The sequence below is a fragment of the Rhinatrema bivittatum genome, chromosome 3 (genome assembly GCF_901001135.1).
Source record: "Rhinatrema bivittatum chromosome 3, aRhiBiv1.1, whole genome shotgun sequence".
In the NCBI taxonomy this organism is placed as follows: Eukaryota; Metazoa; Chordata; class Amphibia; order Gymnophiona; family Rhinatrematidae; genus Rhinatrema; species Rhinatrema bivittatum.
Window position 1 is genome coordinate 167775982 of NC_042617.1, and position 23785 is coordinate 167799766.

At 43.8% G+C, this 23785-nt stretch overlaps 1 protein-coding gene across 4 annotated transcripts in view; it reads left to right on the forward strand.

Moving 5' to 3' along the window:
• Positions 1-23785, forward strand: part of CHRM3 (cholinergic receptor muscarinic 3) — a 1211018-nt gene that overhangs the window by 246215 nt on the left and 941018 nt on the right. For 3 of the 4 annotated variants that reach the window (XM_029593910.1, XM_029593908.1, XM_029593912.1), the window contains exon 2: positions 3046-3204. The gene's annotated coding sequence lies outside the window, so the exon portion shown is untranslated. Of the gene's footprint in view, positions 1-506; positions 563-3045; positions 3205-23785 lie in introns of those variants that run through there. The other variant, XM_029593911.1, reaches the window with a different exon arrangement.

Consider the following 23785-nt stretch of genomic DNA (forward strand, 5'->3'; position numbering starts at 1 on the left):
TGGAGTAAGTGAGGTTCCTGCTCCAGCTTGTGAAGATTTGCTTGGCTATCCTTATATATAGTGTCAGTTTGGGGATTTTTTTCTCTACGCTAGGCACAGAGAAAATCTAAGTCTCAAAGGGGAGGACAAGGAAGTGAAAAAGTTTATGGTGTGTGCCCTAGCAGAAGTGCTGCTAATGCTGCAGAGCATTGAAGTTTTGAAGCAATCTGGCTCCAAGTGCAAAGAGAAAAAACTATTTTATCATTTAATAGAGAGTGGGGATTTGAGGCACCTCTCTGGTTGGGATCCAGAGAGAGTGAAAATGCTTGGACCAACGGGTCCAAGCTGAGGGGAAGGGTATGTGAAGGAGTGTCCCTAAAACCCCTCCTGAACATGTGCAGGACCAGGCATCTAACCTGGTCCACCTTAAATCCTATAGTGAGAGAAACCTCTGTGGACAGGGCCCTACTGGGAGGGGGATAAGAATGTGACCCCAGCTGAGATCAGAAGGCCTTGCATGTCCAGGAGCAGAAGTTCTTGACCATCTCTGGAAGAAGATATTGTAAAGTACACTGCTAAGAAGGTAGGCAGTTTGCTGATGGCTCTTTTTTTTTTTTAAATGTGATAATAAAGTTTAAGTTGCACGAAGAAAAGCTGGAGTCAGCGTGATTCCTGCTCCAGCTTGTGAAGATTTGCTTGGCTATCCTTACAGGAACCAAGCAGCAAAGTGGCAGGAAAAAGCCCAGGCATCGATAAAAGGGCAAAGCAGCACAAGGAGTGGCATAAAAACACCACAAGGCATAGAGTTTTGAGATTTGGCAGCGAAGCAAAGTGGTAGCAAGCTTCCCAAGGTTTAAAGTCTGTGGGGAGGCAGCATGGCTGAGTGAGAGAAAGACCCCCAATATGTAGCATATAGGGTATGGCAGCAAGGCTAGGTGGTAGCAAGACTCCCAAGGTGCTGCATCAGGGGTACAGGAGCAAGGCATAATGGTGGCAGGAAACCTAAGCTGTAGAGTCTGGGATATGCCAGCAAAGCTGAGTGGTGCGTCAGGGATATAGCAGCAAGATAAAATGGCAGCAGGCCCCCCCAAAGTATAGCATCAAGAGTAGGGCAGCTTCTTCTTCATTGGTGATTAGAAGATTGGGTTTACTGATAGTGATTGCCAATCACAAAAACATGAGCTGAATAAAAGAGATGGAAAATGATAACATATCCAGGCATTTATACATTTTAATTTACACATTTTTGCTTCCATTTTAGAATTTATGGCAAAAGAGTTGAGTTACAAAAGGCTATGCTAAATCAGTTTGAGTGTGCACGATAAAACATATTTAACTTGCACACTAAAATCATCATTACTAGTCTACTCACTAACAACCTGGTATTCAGAAGATCTAGGACTCTAACATTAAGAGTTAGGCACTTAGATCTGGCCAATAGATACCTAAATTGAGGTGCCTTTAGGAAGGGCCAGAACAGGGGCAAGTTTGGGGGAGTGAAGTTAGGAATTTGGCACTGAATTCCAGTGCTGAGCACCTCACCTAGGGGCTAGTCAATGGGAAGTCTAAATTTAACACCTAGGGATCCATATACAAAGGGATTTGTCCAACTAAATAGAGACTTAGCCCAACAAGCCTGGAGGATTGATCTTCCCTCTGATTTAGCCATCCTTGACTTATCCCACTAAGATATCCGACTTAGCTGGAAAAATCAGGGGCAGACTGGGGTGGAGAAAAGTTATCCAGCTCATGCGGAGTTATGATGCTGACACTATTTTAGACAACTGCTAGAAGTGGTTTCTCCATGAGGCAGCCCATTGAGGGTGAAACAGCAGTGTCAAGATCTTATATGATTAAAGGTTTATACAGTTTCATATTTTGAGTGGAAGGACATTTACATAGCATGCAGTGCTTCACTTTAAGTTTGAATTTATGATTTACATATAGTGTTGGGACTCTATAAAAAAGAAGAGAGAAAATGTTGTGAAATGATCATTTTCTAAAATATCATGTAGCATGTGAAAATATCAGAACCTGGATGATACCACACAAAAATATTTGTATAGATATTTGTTTTTATTTCTTTGGGTTACAGTTATTGTTTGAGTTTTTATTTGACTATTTCTTCTCTTTTCTCCATCTGCTTTAAAACTAATCAGCATAGTGTTGAATGTTATTGTCTTCTATCCTTGCTATCCCAAGAGTAGCATCCACCCCCATAAACCTGCAAGCAACAACACAAAAAAGAACAAAAACCCCTTATTTGTCTGCCTTTCCCTTGACATCCTGGTGCCACACTACTCCAGGCCCAAAGAAAGGCAGAAAGACAAGGAGTATAAAGGGGAGGGGGAAGAGTCAGTAGCAGGCAGCCATGTTCTGCTGCCATCACTTTCACATTGAAAATATAATTTTATAACTCCCTGTGAAGTAGCAGGCTATCATAGCTAAACTGAGAGAAAAAAAATGTGAGCAGTTGGAGATGATGTACATGGTTTTTCTAAAATGTCTCTTGCTATGATTGCATCAAATACCATAGTGCCCTTGTGTATCAAACCTTGTACATAGTGAATCTTGTTCAGTGTTTATTCCTTGACACTAAGCTTAGTTGTTATAGAGATGACAATGCAAACCCTGATATAAGGGGATACATGGTTTGTTTTTTTCCTGAGAAGGGTTACTGTAGACGAGGGTACCTGGTGTGCTATACAGAGATAGTTGCTCTAGTAACTAGACATTTACCCTATTGAATAGCTAAATAATACACAGGTAAATTATTTCCCCCTTTCCTATATTTTTATCTTTTGTCTCATGAATAGAAGTACCTGTAAATAATTGAACCAGCTCTTATATTCTTGACAGCTCGCTCCTTTCAGAACTCTTCACCTCTCTGCCAATTAAATGGAACCTTACACATTGTAATAAAGAAGGGTTTAAGGGTAGTTGTGCTATATTGCTTGAGAACTGTTACAATGCCAGGAGCAAATTTTCCAACAGAGACCAGCAACTACCATTTGTGTTCAGTAAGTGTTCAGTAGAGGTAGCTAATCTATCATTGTTTATTTGTAGGGAAACCGCAAGGAGAGAATATCAATTGAGAGAATGTGGCACCAGCTTATCCCATAAAACGTGCAGCTATAGTGACTTGGCAGAGAAGAGTTGGGGAAAGGCTTCCTGCAATGGAACACTTCTACTGCTAGAAGTGGAAATCAATATCCATTCGCAGTGGTGAGTAGCTCTGGATGACTTTACAATAGCTTTGGGCTGAATGTCCTAAGCATTTTCCCCATACGTACATCACGAAAGAAAACCTTTATTGTATAGACCCATTTTGAAAAGAGGTCTTCTGTGTTGAGGGATTTAAAAAAAATTGGTAATGCATCATATTTTGCTTACAATTGTGAAGACTCCTGATATAAATGCCTGAAATGAATCATATGCAAGAGGAAAAATGGAGTGGAGGGATGCCTCTTGTTGTAAAGAAAAGGTTTTGCATTTTGCGCCATCATTCACTTTAGAATGATGTGATAAAAGGGACATAATGAGTTTTGATTTTCCAAAGCTAATGCCTTAGATAAAACGACGCTTTACCCATAGGAATGGATTTATTAAACATTGCCCTCCCTGTGGGCTGGTAAAACTACACATCCGGTACAACTGCACATGTATTTTTAACCACATCTGGGGGGGAGGTGTTCCTGGAAGTCTGGTATGGATGGGGGGGTGAAACAACACATGACTTTTAGAATTTTCAAAAGTATGCATGGAATCTTACCTGGAAAAAGCAGCCATACAAAAAGGAGATGCACATTTTCTTGGCCAATTTTCAAAGGGAAAGTTTTCCTTTTGAAAATGGGCTCTAAATTTTCAGGACAGGTTAATCCAGTTGTGCTCCATTGCATGCTGGGGCTTGTAGTTCTGACTTCCTAATTGCATTTCCTTAGAAAAGCAAGACTTCATGTCCCTGCATGCAGCGGAGTAAAACCAGAACTGGATCAGCTTGTCCTGAAAATTTGCAGCCAGTTGGCAACCCTAATAGATAGATAGATAGATAGATAGATAGATAGATATACATCACAAGGAAGAATGCATAAACATTTACAAGGACAGTGTTTACAGGCAGGCTGTAGGCTGGTGAACAGTTTGAACCCATGGGATGGCTAGCTGATTTGTAAAGGGAAATTACCCATGGATTTTTCCTTTAAAAAAATCTGTGGTGCTTGCAGGAAGGATTTACCCAGCATACTTTGCTGCTGTGGAGTTAAGCAGTGGAAACCAGGTTTCTGGATTTCCACATGAAATCCTGAGCTTACTTTCTGTAGACTGCCTCATCCCCTATCCCCTGGCTCCTGGCCCTGCCCCCAGCCCCCACAGTTTCCCCCACTGTCATCAGGGTGCATACTTTAACCCAGAGAGGGGTGGGGCAAGTTTCAAAGGGGCCTTCTCTGTGGTTAAACCCCCACTTACTATGGAGATTCTCCTTGAAAACTGCCACCTAAATAATAAAAGCATAAGGAACTTAAATGTTAATATTCATTGGGCAAAGTTACCTAGGTGAAGTTACCCAAATACTGAACAGAATATACCCATATAAGTGTTCCAATGAATACACCAGGCTAAAATTATTCCAGTAACTTTAGAACAGATATCCGGCTAAATTTAGCTGCGCAGCATTGAATATCAGTGCGTACCAGCTAAAATTTCCCCATGCCCCCAGAATGCCTCCATTACTTTCATCTGGCTAAATTTTGTGTAGGAAATGAGTTATCTGGTGGAAATTTAGCTGGGGAGCGAGGAGAAATGTTCAGGTTATTGGTTTGTGTCCAAAATTTAACTGGGCAAAGCTTTTGAATATCAACCTTCTGTTGTTTAATGATTCTGATATAAAATGTCACGTTTAATTTATGTGAGCCACCATGACAGCGATGAACGTTTTTTTAAAAATATCTAAATCCAGGACTTAGAGGAAACTTTCAAAAAGATGTAAGCACATGATCTCTGATTTTATGCACATAACTGGCCTTTTGAAAACTGCCTGGGTGCTTGCACATGTAAAAGTATGTGCAAATAACATTTTAAGTCCAATTAGCTAACAACCCATGTAGGGCTGAAGTCTTACTGCAGAAGGTACACTCTGACTTCAGCCTCAAATTTCAAGAGCAATAAATAGCAATATTTTACTGACATGAACTAAAGGAACCGTTGTTAACTCTCAGTGTGGAAGATGTGGGAAAGTCAGACTGCAAAATTAGTTGTCAGATTTGAAGATTATGTAACCTCTACTTAATTAATTATAATTTATAATGTCAAAGGTTGGCGCCTACCTATAATTTTTTATATTTATTTATTTATTTATTTATTTATTTTCCGAGGACAGCAGGATGTTAGTCCTCACATATGGGTGACATCATGGAGAGCCCGCACCTTGAATACTGTATACAATTCTGGTCGCCGCATCTCAAAAAAGATATAGTTGTGATGGAGAAGGTACAGAGAAGGGCAACCAAAATGATAAAGGGGATGGAACAGCTCCCCTATGAGGAAAGGCTGAAGAGGTTAGGGCTGTTCAGCTTGGAGAAGAGACGGCTGAGGGGGGATATGATAGAGGTCTTTAAGATCATGAGAGGTCTTGAACGAGTAGATGTGACTCGGTTATTTACACTTTCGAATAATAGAAGGACTAGGGGGCATTCCATGAAGTTAGCAAGTAGCACATTTAAGACTAATTGGAGAAAATTCTTTTTCACTCAACGTACAATAAAGCTCTGGAATTTGTTGCCAGAGGATGTGGTTAGTACAGTTAGTGTAGCTGGGTTCAAAAAAGGTTTGGATAAGTTCTTGGAGGAGAAGTCCATTAATGGCTATTAATCAATTATACTTAGGGAATAGCCACTGCTATTAATTGCATCAGTAGCATGGGTTCTTCTTAGTGTTTGGGTAATTGCCAGGTTCTTGTGGCCTGGTTTTGGCCTCTGTTGGAAACAGGATGCTGGGCTTGATGGACCCTTGGGCTGACCCAGCATGGCAATTTCTTATGTTCTTATGTTCTTATCAGATGGAGACTAATGCGGAAAACTTATGTCAAAGTTTCTAGAACTCTGACTAGGCATACTGAGCATGCCCAGCATGCCCACACGGGATTCCTCTTCATTCTCTTTTTTTTTCTGTGGAGCTGTGAGCCTTGCGGTTTGAATGAGTTCAAAACTTGGCTTTTTGCCTCATGGAAAACTTTTTTCACGTTTTTTCTCAATTTTTTTCTCTTTGATCCATCACTGGGTCCCTTTTGGTGCCTTCTCATAGACTCCTTAGTCAGGGTTTTACACAAGTAAGAGACCTAGGAGTTCTAATTGACAATCACCTAAACCTGAAAGCTAACATCAACAAAACCACCAGAGACTGCTTTTATAAGCTCCAAGTGCTGAAAAGAATACGACCTCTCTTCCACACACATGACTTTAGAACGATTCTACAATCAATCATTTTCGCAAAGCTGGACTATTGTAACACCATCATGCTTGGTCTCCCCTCATCACACACCAAACCATTGCAAATGGTCCAAAATGCCTCCGCCCGTATACTCACTAACACCAGGAGAAGAGAACACATAACCCCAATCCTGATGGACCTTCATTGGCTGCCCATACACTTCAGAATAATCTACAAGGCCATTCTCACCATTTTCAAAAACATCCATCAATTAGCTCCAATCGACCTCCATATCCCCCTCCGATTACACCATTCAACAAGACCGACAAGAGATGCTTACAAAGGATCACTTCAAGTACCCCCAGCCAAAACTACCAGACACATCACGCTTAGAGATCGGGCATTCTCCACAGCCGGTCCAACTTTATGGAACTCCATTCCCCCGGATCTTAGAATGGAACCCAGCATCTCAACATTCAAGAAAAAACTCAAGACGTGGCTATTCACGCAGGCATTTCCTAACTCCAACATTATTTAACTCATCAATCAACACGCTTCACTAATAATAACATTAATAGCCACCTCTTACAATGTTATTTATACAATGCTATTTATACATATATATAATCATCTGATCTTCATTTTCCTTCTCACTCCAAGTTATTGATTTCCTTGTTATATGTAACTGCTTTTCTGCACTTTTGTTCAAATTGTAAAGTCTTATTATTATTGCACCCCTGTTTCTTGTGAACCAGCATGATGGGACTATCGTCCTGAATGTTGGTATATAAAAAAACTTAAATAAATAAATAAATAAATTTCAGGTAAGTTTCCTTTTGCAGTCAATTCCCCCTGTGGTGGCGTTGCCTCGGTGCTCGTTGGCCATTGACGCCCAGCGCCATCATTCTGAGTTTTGGCCCTTTTGTTTTGCCCCATCATGGCCACCTCCAGGGGCTTCGCATGACATCCTGGGTTGCCGCTCTTACGCCCAGATGACCCCAAAGGGATGTCTGCTTTGACTTGACAAGATGGATCTGCTCTTTGAGTCGAGGAAGTTTGAGCCATCGCCACTGGCAACATCGGCATCGAAGGACCTCTAAGCTGCACTAATGGACACCACGCCATTGACTTTTGGGGGACTGCTGGTTCCGTCGAAGTCGCTGGTGTATAAAGGTGCCATAGATTGACTGTTGTTGATCTCCTCTGGGCTGAGGTCACCAAGGTCTCCCCTTACCGATACGGTGGTTGTCACCGGTCGCTCCTCCTTGGAAACTCTGCCAAGGCCAGCGGTGGCACCAAGGCCTGTAGTCCCCCATCCAGTTCCATCAGTGCCTGCACCTCTGGGCGTAGGCCAAGCACCTAAAGCCCCATCCCCTGTGGCATACAATGAGGATGAGCGTCCCTATGACCCCTAGGAGGATGATCAAACGGAGTCCTTCTCCAAGGACCCAGATGGTCTCCCATCAGACCCTTCTCTTCCAGATGAGCGAAGGAAGTCTCTGCCTGAGGACTTAACCTGTGCAGGGTTTGTGAGGGTGATGGCGGAAGTCATCCCATTCCAGATTTTGACAGAGGAGGATGCCAAGCACAAAATGCTTGAGATCCTTCAGTTCGTAGAGCCTCCTAAGGAGATTGTGGCGATCTAGGTACATGAGATCAAGTTGCTGCTGAGGATTTGGGAACACCCCCCTCATAGTGCCTCCCATTAATAAGAAGGTAGATAGGGTTTACCTCATCCAGAAGGCTGCAAGATTCAATAAGCATCAGCAACTTCACCAGTCGGTGGTGGTTGAATCCACCCTCAAAAGGGCAAGTGTTCTTGACACATTCCTCGGCGCCACTGGGGAAGGACCACAGAGTGATGGATGCTCTTGGGAGGAAGGTGTTACAAGGTACCATGCTTATTTGCCCGCATCACTGCATACTAGCTCTACATGAGCCAATACTCGCAGGATATCAGGAAGCAGGTGGAGGAGGTGACTGAGCAGCTGCCTCAAGAGCAGAAATATACCCTCATACCACTGGTGCACAAGGGTCTAGATTGCAGGAAACACACGAGGGAGGTATGACCTACAATGTTTTCGAAACGGCATCGATAGTCTCTGCAGAGGGAATCGGCATCCACAGAACAGCATAGCTGCAAGCCTCAGAACTCTGACTGGAAGTACAGGAATGACTCGCCGATGTGCCATGTACAAGAAAGAATCTCTTTGAGGATCGGGTGAGGGATACTGTGGCCCAACTCAAGGACCACCATAAGACCCTCTAACACTCTCCGCCAGTACTCCGGACCCATCCTCCTCCTCCAGGAGGTTGTCAAGACCGTGGCCAAGGAAGTCTTTATTTCGCCTCCTCGCTCCTGTCAACAGCATCTGAGCTCCCACGGCCATCCCAGGCAGCAGAGAGTTCCCAAGCCCCAGCCAGCTCCTCAGTCAAACTTGGGGATGGGGTTTTGACTGGGCCACAGGGAGCATAAGCCAGTCACCCATTATTTTTTATTTTAATCGTAATTCTATATTATAAGACTGAAGAGGGATCCGCATGGACACGTGGTATAGGGCATGCTGGGCATGCTCAGTGTGCCTAGTCAAAGTTCTAGAAACTTTGACATAAGTTTTCTTCATCGGGCTCCATCTGATGATGTCACCCATGTGTGAGGACTAACATCATGCTGTCCTCGGAAAACACCCGTTACAGGTAAGCAACTCTGCTATTTGTAAATTTGTAGCCTGCTAATCCGCAGACCTTAGCCGTTAATAAAAATTACATAGATAATATAAACATAATAAGTTACGAACCAGTACAAAACTGATAGAATAAATAGAATTGATTTTACAAATTGATGCATTTTTCTTTCTAAATATATTTGTACCATTGTCTTTGCAATAAGCACAAGACATTCTTTTGTCATGTGGTGGCTAGACTTTATTTTTTTGTTTTAGAAGCAATGTCTTTTGTGGGAGGAATGTTTTATGCTGCTCAGGCCCTATTGCACTGTGAATTACTGTAATTACTTTGTGAAACAAAATACACAGGTAATTAGAATTTGCTGCTGTTAAATTATGCTTTTGAACAAAAAAATACACTGCAAATCTCATCTTCATTTGAAAAAACAGAAACTGCAGAAATATATTGTATGATACACTGGGATTTTTAAATCTTTTTTTTTTTTTTGGAAATCTACGTATTCACACAATAATACATTTTCTGTGAAGGACGAGAGAGAAACATTTGTAAATGTTACTTGAAGGTGGTCTATAAACATTAGATTACAATGATTCAATAAGACAAGGATTAGCAATGTTTTCCAAAAAGGGAAGAAGTAGGTTGGAGAAGAATTTTTAGACTTTATTGGGAGGGGGGGGGGGGGGATAATTTTGAAACAGCGCGTAAGTTAGCTGGCAAATATCCACATAAATTACACCAGTTTACAAAGCTGATTTACGTGCATAAGTCCTGTTTGAAAATTATCCTGATAAATTACGTGCACACAACTACTTCTGCTATTTAGTGCACCCATTTTGGTTTGAAAGAATTGAGATGAATACGTTTTAAAATCAAAGTATGCATGTAAGTCCCAGTCTGTCCCCTATCCATGTAAACATTTGTGCGTACAGTGTGTAACGTTTCATACATGTCTGCTGCACAAATTTCTAAAGGCCCATTTCTGTGGGTAAAGCACTACTTTGTACTTTTTCCCTTTTCTGGGAGAAATTACCAGACTGCCACTATTGGAATAAAGGCTATGCAGCGGGTACAAAGTAAGCTCGGTCATTTGCACCTGCTTTTTCTGTGGGTAGAATTTTGCTGAAAAAAGGATATGTGAAGATTTGAAAAAATAAAATGCAAACTGCGTGAGTATTTTGCCTCTCCCTGCCCCTGGAATGCCTCCTCTCAATCAGGCCCATACAGTAAACCGCGCGGGAGAGCCGGTGCTCCGAGGTGAGCGCCCACTCTCCCAATGTGCGCCCAGGCACCTCTCCTGGGCACGCGATTCAGTATTTAAATTAGGGCCCGCGCCCTAGCGCGGCCCTAGCACCTCCTTATTGGTAGAAGCGGCGGCTGTCAGCGGGTTTGACAGCCGACGCTTACTTTTACCGGGGTCGATTGTCGAACCCGCTGACAGCCATGGGTTCGGAACACGGACGCCGGCAAAATTGAGCATCCGTTTTCCAATGGGGGAGTTGGCTGCGCGTTTTCCACGCGCTATTACCCCTTACTGTATAAGCGGTAATAATAGCGTGTCAAAAACGCACGTCCAAACGGGGCTAATGGTGTGCTCGACCGAGCGCACCGTTCTGTATTGGCCTGATTGTGACTGGAAGTTTGTGTGCTGTGGAACAATGTACAAACTTTTAGATGGAAGGAGGGCAGTTCTCAAACAGCCAATTAACATTCAGGCCGATACAGTACAGTGTGCTCCGACGGAGCGTACTGTTAGCCTGCTCTTGGACGCGCGTTTTCCCTTACCCCTTATTCAGTAAGGGGCGGAAAACGCGCGTCCAACCCGCGGTACCTAATAGCGCCCTCAACATGCAAATGCATGTTGATGGCCCTATTAGTTATGCACGCGGGATATAGTAAGTAAAATGTGCAGCCAAGCCGCACATTTTACTCTAAGAAATTAGCGCCTACCCAAAGGTAAACGCTAGTTTCTGACGGCACCGGGAAAGTGCACAGAAAAGCAGTTTCTACTGCCGGGCCTAATTAGCATACAGAATCGCGCGCACTCTCCCGCGTTTTTACTGAATCGGCCCGATTATTAACAATGGTAAAACCTTTTTTGTACTTGTGTAAATCCCTTTGAAAATTGACCACTCCATGCATGGTAGGATTTCCGGTAACTCGATTGCTGCCAGAAAGAGAGTGAACATCATGTAAATGATGACCTGTGGTGAGAGTTTCAAGATCACAGGACCAGCCTTTGCGCAGAGCTCTTGCGTGACCTGAGAGGTTTGTACCTAGAAAGTGCCGAAGTGTTTTAAAAATGGTGACGAAAAAAGGGCAAAGACTAAGCCAGCCAAAGCTCCTATGACGACCTTGTGTCTCTTTCATCAATTTGTAGAGCAACTTTCAGACTATATCTGCCAAAAAGTATCCTCAAGCAGAGTTATTTCTCTTGCTAGTGTTATTACAAAAGACTTATTTATTCCAGCAGCTAGGCAGAAGACGAAGAATGAAAAGGGCAGTTTTCCTTCAGTAATTGAAATCATGCTGTATGTTAGGGGTGGTTGGGAGGTATTTCAGAGCAGGCCAGAGTTAGCCACATATGTTATGCGACTAAATCTAATATTCAGAGTTAGGAACTTAATCAATGTGGCTAACTCTGGTTGCTCTGTAAGGATATCCTAAATTTAGCCGGATATATTTATCTGGCTAACTTTAAGATAGCCAGGTATATTCAGTAGTGCGACCGCATCGCTGAATATCTCTCTTAAGCTAGCTGATGGCTATATTTAGCTAACTTAATTAGCTGCACTGTGGCTGAATATCGGACCCAATGAATATGGAAGAGAGAGATTTTCATGCTCTGCCTTTTTTATTTGCAAATCTATCTCATGTGTATTTATTAAGGCATCCTGAAAATCATGCCTATTTGTGGCTCTTGAGAACCAGAATGGTTCACCCCTGGCTTAGTGGTTAGAAATGGGTAGAGATCCATGGAAGCCAGCATTCAAATCACACATATGCCATTAATGCTCTTTGTGACATTGGGTAACACATTTCTTCCAGCATTGCCTAAGTTGAAAATTTAATGGGTCATTTACTAAGCTTTGGAAGGGGAAAATACCTCAGGATTCAATAAGCTGTGGTACTGAATACAGAAGGTTAAGGTTTATGAATCTGACTGTAAAATACCACTGGGAAAAATTCAGCAGCCACGCAGCCTCATTTCCCAGGGCCACCATTTTCCTTTCCTAGCCCAACCCCTGGAACTCTCAAACCATTTATTTAAAGTTCCCTGTTGGCTAGTAGATTGCGAGAATGCCCCTCAGACATCCAAGCACAGCCGCACAATGGTCAGAATTGCACCAGCTGGCTTCAGGCAGACTTTTGCCCCATCACATGATAAGGAAAAAAGTTTGCCTTAGGTTGGCTGACAAACAAATCCCGCAAGATTCAGGGCAAGAATACAAGCATTGACTGTATGGCTCAAACTCGCAGAGCTGTCCCATGCCAGCAGAATGCTCTGAGATGCTGCAGGGTAAGTGGCTGAGGGATGGGGGTCTGAGTCTGTGTGTTATTGGTGTGAGGTAGGGGTCAAAGGCTGGCTAAAGGAAAGGGGTCCAAGGGTAACTGTGCAGGTTTATGGCTGGGGCTCCAAAGTTGGGATTCTGAGGCTAAGGGGAGGTCCGAGGCTGGCTTGGGTGGGTGTTGTGGATGTGAGGCATATCCAAGGCTGGCTGGGGAGGATTTCAGGCTTGGGAATGGGGGTACAAGGCTGACTGTGGTGATCCCAAGGCTGGGGGTCCAAAGCTGGCTGTGGGGTAAATCCAAGGCTTAGGGAATGGAGTACAAGGCTTCAAAGCTGGGGCTGGGAGTCCAAGGCTGAGCAGTGCCCAAGAATGGGTGGGGAATCTGAGGATGGGGGGGGGGCTCTAAAGCCAGGGAATGGGATTCCAAGTATAGGTATGGGGTCTGGGTTGGGGATCTGAGGCTAAAGGTTGGGTGTCTGACATTGGCTGGTTGGGATCTAAGGCTAGGGGCTGGTGGTCTGAGTCAGGCTGGGAGTCCAAGCTGAGTAGTGTCTAAGGCTGGCTACGGGTGTTCTGAGGTTAGAGGATGAGGCCCAAGGCTGAGAGTTATGGTGGTGTGGGTTTGGGGTTCAAGGCTAGGGATCTGAAACAGGCTGGCATTCCCACCCCATCCTTAGTCTACTGGTGGGTCAGGGAGGAGAGGGTAGCTGCTGGGCATGGGAAAAGAGATAGGGTTTGGAGGCTGTTCTATGCATTTATTACTTCTGTAATAAAATATTTCCTTAGATAACTCCTGAGTTTATCCCCTTTCACTCTCATCCTCTCGTTCTACAGCTTCCTTTATTTTGAAAGAGGGCTGCTTCCTGAGCATGGAAACTTTGGAGGGATTCAAATGTCTGTATTATATTTCCCCTATCCCACCTTTTCTCAAGAGTATGCATGTTTAGATCTTTAAGTGTGTCACTATATGCGTTAAAATGAAGACCACTGATTATTTTAGTAGCTACCATCTGAACCGACTCCATTTGGTTTATGTGCTTTTGAAGATGTGGTCTCCAGAACTGTAGACGATATTCTAAATGAGGTATTGTCAGGGGCTGTATAACATCCTTTTTTCTGCTGACCATCCCCCTCCCTTGGCAGCCATCTATCCTTTTGGCTTTTGCCGCCAACTTAAGATCATTGGATATGATCATTCCTAGAACCTGATCTTCTTTCATGCTTTACAAGCATTTCACTCCCATACTGTTGTTACGCCTATCGGTCACAGCTGTTGCTCACCTCTTTCTTCATTTCCCTGACTCCGTGGGGTAGACTGGCAGCCTCCGCCAGATGCCGCCGACGTGCTTACTGCTCCCAGGCCTCCCGGGGCGGCATGGACTCTGCCGACTGCCCTCTTGTCATCGGAACCACTTAGGCGCACGCGCGCACGGGCCAGTCTTAAGCACCTCATGGCGGGAACCTCGGGGGCGTCCCCTCCGGATGACATCATCTCTCCAGGATATTTAAACCAGCTGGCCCTGCCTAACGACAACTTGGGAAAGAGATCCCTCCTTGCTAATCCGCCTCGCTCTCAGAGGACTCTGCGTTCCAGTTCCTGCTTCCTGTCATAAGATGTCTCGGGTACCTGCTCCTCGGGGGCCCTCTCCACGTCTTGGCTATCCACTCCTTGGAGGGCCTACGTTTGAGACTTCTGCCTACCCCGTTCCCGGGGGCTTCCCTAGAACCATCGCTACTCTCTTCGTGAGTACCCCGCTCTGCGGACTACTTCCTGTTCTACCGAGGACCTCTCTGGTGTACCCCACTTCGCGGATCATTACCATCCCTACGGAGGACTCCCTTGGGTGTATCCCACTCTGTGGGTCTTTACCAACTCTACTACAGACCTCATCAGTGTTCCCCGCTCTGCTGACAACTGTCATATCTACTGAGGACCTTCACCAGTGTACCCCACTCCGCGGACCATTACCATTTCTACTAAGGACCTCATCAGGCGTACCCTGCTCTGCGGACCACTATCATCTCTACTGAGGACTCTTTCCGGTGTACCCCACTACACGGACCATTACCATCTCTACTAAAGACCTCTCTGGTGTACCCTGATCTGCGGACCACTAATGTCTCTGCTGAGGACCTTCTGTGGGACACTACCATCTCTACTGAGGACCTCATCGGTGTACCCCGCCCTGCGGACCATTACCAACTTTACGGAAGTATCCTCTCTGGGTATCCCCCCATTCCACCGACCCTGTGTCTCTGGGTCCATGTGACCTCCTCAGTTGGTGTCACTTTCTTTAATAAAGACTCTAGACTGATACTGTGTCTGACATCAGCTGAGATCTCGCCTCCCGACGGTGAGGCTCACGGGGCTCCTCCCTGTGGGCAGTACCATCCCTCACCTCAGCCCAGAGCCCACATACCACTAACCCTAACAACTGTACCTCTTCATTTGTTTGAAGACCAAATGCATGACTGCATTTTTTAGCATGAAATCTTAGCTGCCAGACTTTAGACCATTCCTCAGGCTTTGCTAGATCCCTGATGAGCAAGGGGTGGAGAGAGTGAAGTACCACATGGTTGGGATGGGAAGTGTTATTTTTTGAGCCACTGAGCCTCCATGTTCTTATAAGTGTTGACCTGAGTGTTAATGTAACAAAATACCCCTCATTCATAACAAGAGCAAGCACAGGAGCTCGGCAGCCTCCACATATACCTCACATTCTCCACAAGAAAGTCAATGGGGGCTTGGCTTAAGCATGGGAGGAAATGCTAGTTTTGCACTGCTGCTTACAGTGTCTAGTAAATGGGGTTTCGATTTGAGTTTTTGGCTGCACATTTGTAATTTGTGGATCTACTCTTGGGATCTACTGGTTACTCATGACCTGTATTGACCACTATTGGGACAGGATGCTGGGCTTGACGGACTTTAGTCTGCCTCTGCATGGCATTTCTTTTGCCTTATGTGGTCAACTAGTCAGTATTTAGTAAAGGTTTGTCTGTGTTCTGCAAGTGTGACTGAGTTGAGGTATTCTGCTAACATCATATAGGGATCTACAGCAGTCTTGTTAATTATCTTTTCCCAACAGGAGATATATTAGTGTTCTGCAGCCTGGTGTAATATTTGCAGTGCTGCCTTTTTTAGGTAGATTTATTGCTGTTTGAGTCCAGTGAGTTACTGTTGCTATGGTATGGCAGCTTTCCTATAGATGTGCTGAGTTTTGTTGTGTGTTTTTATACAGGCTTTAGTATTTCACAATATGCCTGGTAGTGTAAGGAGTTTGTGTGTTACTGTTACTTAGATGACAACAGAATTTGAACACTTTCTTTTGTATGATGAATGTAAGGGGAAATATCCTACTCTTCACCCATTGTTGGAGGTATGTGGGGATTTTCTGTGTATATATATAGTATATATTTACATAACTGGAAGTACAGCATATATGTTTTATTTGTCTTACATATACATTGACAAGAATGAACCTCATTCTTAAGCCATATTATGGGCATTATAGCAGTCTCTCAAATTTGTCACTAGTTCTTAGTAATACTTGTATTCTGCCAAACAGCTTTTTTCTGAAGCTTGTACAGTGTAATATTTAATTATTTGATATATAATCTGCTTTTCAGATACTTAAAAGTGGATTACATTCAGGTACTGTACATACAGGCAAAAAAATGGAGGAGAGCTTGGAAATACTTTTTAAATAGGCGAGTGGTACCTGTTATGCTCCGTGGCCGCAGACAGCTGTGACCTCTGTTGCTCACCTCCTTTTTCTCTGCTTTGGCCCCGTTGGGTGAACTCGCGGCCTCTGCCAGCTACTGCCGGCCTTCCTGCCTCCGTTCCCGGGCCCACCTGAGCAGCATGGACGCCACCGACCACCATCTTACCCTCGGGGTCCACTAGGCGCGCGTGCTTCCGGGCCTGCTTTAACCGTGTCATGGCGGGAACCTCAGATGATATCACTCGTCTTGGATACTTAAGCTCGCCGGCTGAGACAGCTGACGACTTGGCAACGAGTTCATCTCGCTTCAGTACTTGTTCCAGTTCCTGCTTCCGTGGAGTGAGACTATCGGGTACCCGCTCCTCGAGTGCCCTTCCTCGTTTCTCGGCTCTCCACTCCTCGGAGGGCCTTTCACCCAGACTCCTGTCTGCCTTGCTTCCCGAAGCTTTCTACTGAACTACTCCTTGACTTCAGTCACTGTGAATAACCACGCTGTGGGCCACTGCTGTGATATCTACGTTGGAATCCTCTCCAGTGTACCTCGCTCTGCAGACCATTGCCGTGATATCACTAGAGGAACCCTGCATACAGTCATCTTTTTATTATGGATTTAGATATAATTGCTTGTCTTTCCAAAACTGATCTCAAGGGGAGTTACATTCAGATACACTAAGCATTTCCTTGCTTCAAAGGGATTACCAGGTGCAGTGGAATTCCTTTTTGGTTGTGGGTGGGGTCAGCCAAGATCCACCCCCAACTCTACCTTCAACTTTCACTGCAAATTTCTTTACAGTTAATGTCATTCTTTCTTACACATATTCTTAACAAAAATAATAGAGCACAATTATTCATTCCAAAACCAATCTATTTAAAGCTTGATGACAGAAAACCAGACATAATGGTAAAGAAGAAAATGACAAAAACAGCATTACTAATAGAAGTGTCAGTACTGAGTGAGTATTCTGTGCTATATATAGGGGGACAGAAGATATTCAAATACCCAGAGATGTAATCAGAAACCAAGAAAATGTATCTTAATGATTCAGAAAGTCCCACTTCTTTGGGTTCTGTTAAGATTTGTGGGTATGTGGGCCCTTTGGCCGAGGTGAGAGATGGCACTGCCCAGGGGAGGAGCCCCACTGAGCCTCACCATTGGGAGGCAAGGTCTTGGCTGCGGGATGGTATACAGCAGATGTAGAGAAGAAGGAGAGGGTGATCCCAGGAGGCGGGCCACGGAGCGACAGCACAGGTGCTGACGTCAGACTTAGCTCGAATAACTGGAGTCAGGCAATAAATGCAGCACTACCCAAGGAGCGGGGGTGCCGAGCAAAAGTACAGTCACTGAAGTTACACGGGGTCCGTAGAGATGGCACACAAGAGGGTTCCTCGGTGGGAGGTCACGGTAGTAGTCCACAGAGCAGGGCTGAAGTAAGTTTTAAAACAAAATAAAAAAGAAGAAAAAGGTAAAGGGGAAAGGGCGGGGGAGGTAGGGGAAGAGAAGGGAAGGTGGGGTGGGGGGGGGGTAGGGAAGTTCCCTCTGAGGCTGCTCCGATTTCGGAATGGCCTAGGAGGGAATGGGGGAAGGCAGCACGGCTCAGCGTGGGCTCGGCGTGCGCAAGGTGCACAATTGTGCACCCCCTTGCACACGCTGACCCCCGATTTTATAACATGCGCGTAACCATTTGAAAATCTGCCCCAATGTGAATAGCTAGATGGTTTCCCCCTTGTCCCTTACAGGGCGAATAGCTTTGGTGAAGATGTCACTCTTGCTGAAATTATTGTGTGTTTTGCAAACAATTCTGATGATTTTACGGAGTAAAGAAATTCTCAGAATTCAGGAGGTTTGCAGTAGTTTTTTGTGGAGGGCAAAGTGTGCCAGAATATAAATAAGGAAGTTGATGATTGCAGAAGTGGAAATGGGGTTTGGCTTCCCTAATTTTCGGCTGTATAACATCGCGAGTCTGATGAGATATTTGGATGACTGGATTTTGGGGGTGTCATCATTTTCGGATGTGCGCATGGATAGATAGGTAGTGGATCTATTATCCCTCCAATTTGTTTTGCATGCCCGCAGAGAGGAATTCCCAGACAATGTTGTTGGCTTAATGGTAGTTAAAGCTATTAGATATGTGTGGAAAGTGGTTAAGGGGATAATGCATTTACCATGGGAGGTGTCTTTACTTTTACCACTTAGGTGGAACCCAAGATTTCCTGCTGAAAAGCCCATCCCCTATATAAGAAGCTGCATGACTCTGGGTATACCACCTTTCAGAGTTTTATCAGTTTCAAAGACAAGGAGGTTTACTCTCTGAATCACTGTATTGCAAAATGGGATTCTCTAAGGGGCTTTTTTTTTAGAGTATTTTTTAATTAACAGCTATATTCTCTCCACATTTAAGTTGAAAGAGCAAAGTTACACAAATGGAGAATTTCAGTCCTAATACAAATTTTGGAGGAAGGTAAACATTCTCTTGCAACTCTTTATAAGTTTTTGCACTCAATTAAGACATATTTTCTGTTAACATCTTTAGCTAGTGTTTGGAGTAGAGATATTGCTATATATTTATTAGAAGATATGTTTGATCGTATCCAAAATGTATACAAATGTATAGATAATGTGCTACTGAGGGAGCAACAATTGAGAATTTTGCATAGAATTATTGTGTCCCCCATGTGTGTGAAACAGATGGGAATCTCTGAAATAGCTGATTGCTTAAAATGTGTGTGTGTAGGGGGAGAGGATAAATGCTTTTTTATGGGATGTGGACATGCCCACAAATTGTGAGCTTTTAGAAGGGGATTAATATATATCTTACATACAGGCCGATACAAAACAATGTGCTCCGGTGGAGCTCACTGTTAGCCCTTGTTTGGCTGCGCGTTTTCGATGTGCTATTTTTACCCCTTATACAGTAAGGGGTAATAGCGCGTCGAAAACACGCTCCATCCCCTCCGAAACTAATAGCACCCGCAACATGCAAATGCATGTTGATGGCCCTATTAGTTATTCCTGCGCGATACAGAAAGTTAAATGTGCAGCCAAGCCACACATTTTACTTTCAGAAATTAACGCCTGCCGGCATCAGGAAAGTGTACAAAAGAAGCAGAAAAAACTACTTTTCTGTACACCCTCTGACTTAATATCATAGCATTAAGTCTGAGGTCCCAAAAATAAAAAAAAATTAAAAATTAAAAAAAATAAACATTTAAAATGTGCCCGCGGCCCGTGGGTTGAAAGACAGATGCTCAATTATGCCGGCGTCTGTTTTCTGAACCCGTGGCTGTCAGCAGGCTCGAGAACCGACGCCAGAAAAATTGAACATTGGCTGTCAAACCCGCTGACAGCCGTCGCTCCTGTCAAAAAGGAGGCGCTAGGGACGCGCTAGTGTCCCTAGTGCCTCTTTTTGCTGCGGGCCCTCATTTAAATAGTTGATTGCGCCCCAGGAGAGTGGCCTGGGCGCGCGTTGGGAGAGCGGTCGCTCGCCTCGGAGCGCCGGCTCTCCCACGGGATTTACTGTATCGGCCTGAAAGATATTAAGTATTGATTTTGTTGTCAATCCAGAGTGACAACTCAGGACGTTGAAGTGGAGGATTCTTTGCTAGGGTTTGTGAACAAGTTTCATGATTACCAAGAAATGCGTTTTATATTCATGGCTTAAACCTGAGGCTCCAATGCTTGCTTCTTGGAAAGCAAGGATGACAGCTCTATTGTTCATGGAATATAAATCATTGTTTTATAAATCCATCCTTATCATAATAAATTCTTCAATGTTTGGAGGATCTTTATTGGTTTCTTACCACCCATGGTGAAAAAGAGCTTTAAAATGAATGCTTCAGAAACTGTGAGTAGGTGAACTTTTGAACAGTGTTTCATACCTTTCGAATAGCCCATATTCAATCAAAGGTATTAGATGTGATACCATACCGGAAGGTAGGGTCTGCCTTCCTATGGAGAAATGAGGACTCTTGAGGATGGGAGGGAAGGAGGTTGAGAAGTTGGGGAATTACTGTTGGAAAGGGAACATATTATGTTTGTGGGACATATTTTAAAACATGCGCGCAGGTGCATATTTGTAGCACAACCCGGAGCAAACAAATCTGCGCCCGATATTATAACATGCGCACTCTGCTGCGCACATGTTATAAAATCCAGGGTCAGCGCGCGCAAGGGGGTGTACAGTTGTGCAACTTGCGCATGCGCATCCCGGGGCTTGCGTGCGCTGCCGAGGCTATGCAAAATAGGCTCGGCACTCACAGGGGCAGATTTTCTTGGGTTACACGCGTATCTTATGCGCGTGGCCTTTGAAAATCTACCCCTGTGTGTTTAATGGAATTGCTAATGGTTAAAGATATTATGGCATAAAAAAATGTTGTATTTAAATTGTTTCCTTTTCAATTAAACCTTGCAACAATGGTATATTCTACAGAAAACATGATTAGGAGGAAACATAAATTGAATTCACATGTATAAAAGAAATGCAGCTTTTCTTAAAACAGTATACTGAAGTGTGGTCTATGGTCTGGCAGTGGTTGGAACTCTGACTGAAGAACAGCCCTGGAAAATGAATCCATGACAATCCTCTACAACTGACTTTCTGGGTAACCCTGTACCGCTCGCTACTTTTTTGTTCAGTAACTTTATTTTAATAATAGCAAAGAAATACTAGATGACAAGAAGAGCAGAAGGCAAACTCACTCCCCATTATACCCACCACGAGAGACAACCCTTTTTTCCCTTGTTCCTCTGGGACACCACGAATCAGCACACAAAAACGACTCCTGATTGGTTTGAATGCCCTGGCAGAACATCCCTCCCCCATTATTTATTTGTAATAATTTGTTTTCTGCTCACATCACAACCTGATTTGAGGTGGAGTACAATATGTACATACAGAAGAGTAAACTTGAAAAAAAAGTACATAAAATAAAAGTTTAAATAAAATCAACAAAATAACTAAAACATGACAAAGTACAAAGAACAGAAATATGCCTACACAGATACAGCCATGATACAAGAGGACCAAAATGGAACTTATTAGTTAATGGTCTTGGAAAAGAGAGAGGTTTGAAGTGCTTTCTTGAAAGATTTCAATGGACCAGCAATGGAAAGAGGGTCATAGATTTGCAATATTGTGTGCAGCCAACAATCTGCTTACCCATAAATTAGTATATGTATTACACAGGTTGTAATGTTCGGTTGGCTGTGGCAGCCACACTGTAGCTGGCTTACATTTACCCCAGACACTGGAGATCTCGCCATTACTGGATTTATTTTATTTATTTTATTTATTTGAGTTTTTCTATACCGGCATTCACGGAGAATCGTATCATGTCGGTTTACATAAAACAGGGCTGATCAATACATTATAAACGTGTATAAATATAACATGAGTATACATTTTATATATTTACAAATTATAACAAGTTATAACAGTGCGCAGAAAAAAATCAGTTACAATAAAACAAGGATGGTTCTAACTGGGAAAAGAAGAAGAATAAGACGATAGAAATTTAACAAGAATAAGAACGTGTAGTGTTTGGTATGTCCGTATCAGTTTAGTGGGAGATAGACCGTCTTTCTGTATTTGGAGAGATCATCAGTCAGAGTCCGGAAAGGCTTTCTTGAACAGCCATGTCTTAAGTCTCTTTCTGAAGGTTGGAAGACATGGTTCCTGTCGTAATTCTAAGGGGATTGAGTTCCATAGTGGGGGGCCTGCTGTAGAGAAGGCCCTGTCTCTCAGGGTTATGTGTTGGGTGGTATTGGCGTGTGGTACCTGTAGAAGTTCTCTGTACACTTCTCTAGTGGGTCTGTTGGAGGAGTGTTTTTTAAGTGCTATTTGTAGATGGAGTGGAGCTAGTCCATGGATATTTTTGAAGATTGTGGTTAGGGATTTATGGATTATCCTGAAGTGGATTGGCAGCCAGTGAAGGTCTTTAAGGACCGGCGTGATGTGATCTCTTCTTTTCTTGTTAGTTAGGATTCTTGCTGCCGTGTTTTGAATCATTTGGAGAGGTTTGGTATGGGATGATGGGAGGCCTAGTAGTATAGCGTTGCAATAATCTATTTTCGCAAAGATTATTGCTTGGAGCACTGTTCTATAATCATGGAAATGAAATAGGGGTTTTATTCTTTTTAATGTGTGTAGTTTGTGGAAGCAGTCTTTAGTTGTTTGCTTAATAAATGCTTTTAGGTTTAGTCTGTTGTCTATGGATACTCCTAGATCTCTTACTTTTGATATTTGTAAGTTGGCTGGCGGGTTCGTAGTGATTTTGCAGTTATCCGGTGAGATTAGCAGGAATTCACTTTTTGATTGGTTTAGAATTAGGTTTAAGCTGGATAGGAGGTCATTAATTTCTTTGAAACAGTTTTCCCACAGTTTTAGGGTTTTATTAATGGATTCTTGGAGGGGGATCACAATCTGGACATCGTCGGCATAAATAAAGTGTTTTAGATTCAATTTGTTTAGAAGTTGGCAAAGTGGGAGAAGGTATAGATTGAAGAGTGTAGGTGAGAGAGAGGAGCCCTGAGGAACTCCTTGTGATGATGGGTATCTATGGGATTCTTTGTTCAGGATTTTGACTTTGAAACCTCTGTTTTCTAGAAAAGTCTTAAACCAAGTCAGCGCTGATCCTGCAATACCGATGTTAGCCAGTTGGTTTAGTAATATGGATACCATTACCCGTCCTCTAGGCATGCGTCATGGCATGCAGTAGACTAAAAAGGACCGAAGGCGGGAAATAGGAGCCGGCGCCGGATGATGACGTCAAAGTGGACTAGAGATTTCAACCCCAGCCATGGTCCTGGCAAGTGCCTCAGCAACAGATTCTCCTGCTCTGTAGTACGTGTTGCTTTTACCTGCCTCATTTATTCTGCCTTGCTTTGACACAGCCTGCCTTATCCTCCCTGCTTTTTTCTGGTTTGTCTCTGCCCTGCCTTTGCTTTGCCTTGCTCCTCCATTCCTCATCCTAGCCCTGCCTTCTCCTCCTCGGATTAATCTCTCGTGTTTGATCCTAGCTGCAAGAGTAGTCCTCGTGGGTAGGCTGCGTCAATTGTGCCACAGCACAAAGGGCTCACACACTCACTGCTCTTCACACCTGAAACATTTTTTAATGGTGGAGATTCTGATCAACTGAAACAAATATCTGAGACAATGGAGGATATAGTAGATCAGATTGACAAACTTAAGATTAAGAAATCTGTTAGGGTTAGTAAGGTGTGGGCCCTGGGCTGAGGTGAGAGATGGTACCACCCACAGGGAGGAGCCCCGTGAGCCTCACCGTCAGGAGGCGAGGTCTCAGCTGACGTCAGACACAGTATCAGTCTAGAGTTTTTATTAAAGAAATAGAGTGGCATCGCCCGTGGAGCGGGGGATGCCAGAGAGGAGGTCTCACAGACCCAGAGACACAGGGTCGGTGGAATGGGGGATACCCAGAGAGGATACCTCTGGAGAGTTGGCAATGGTC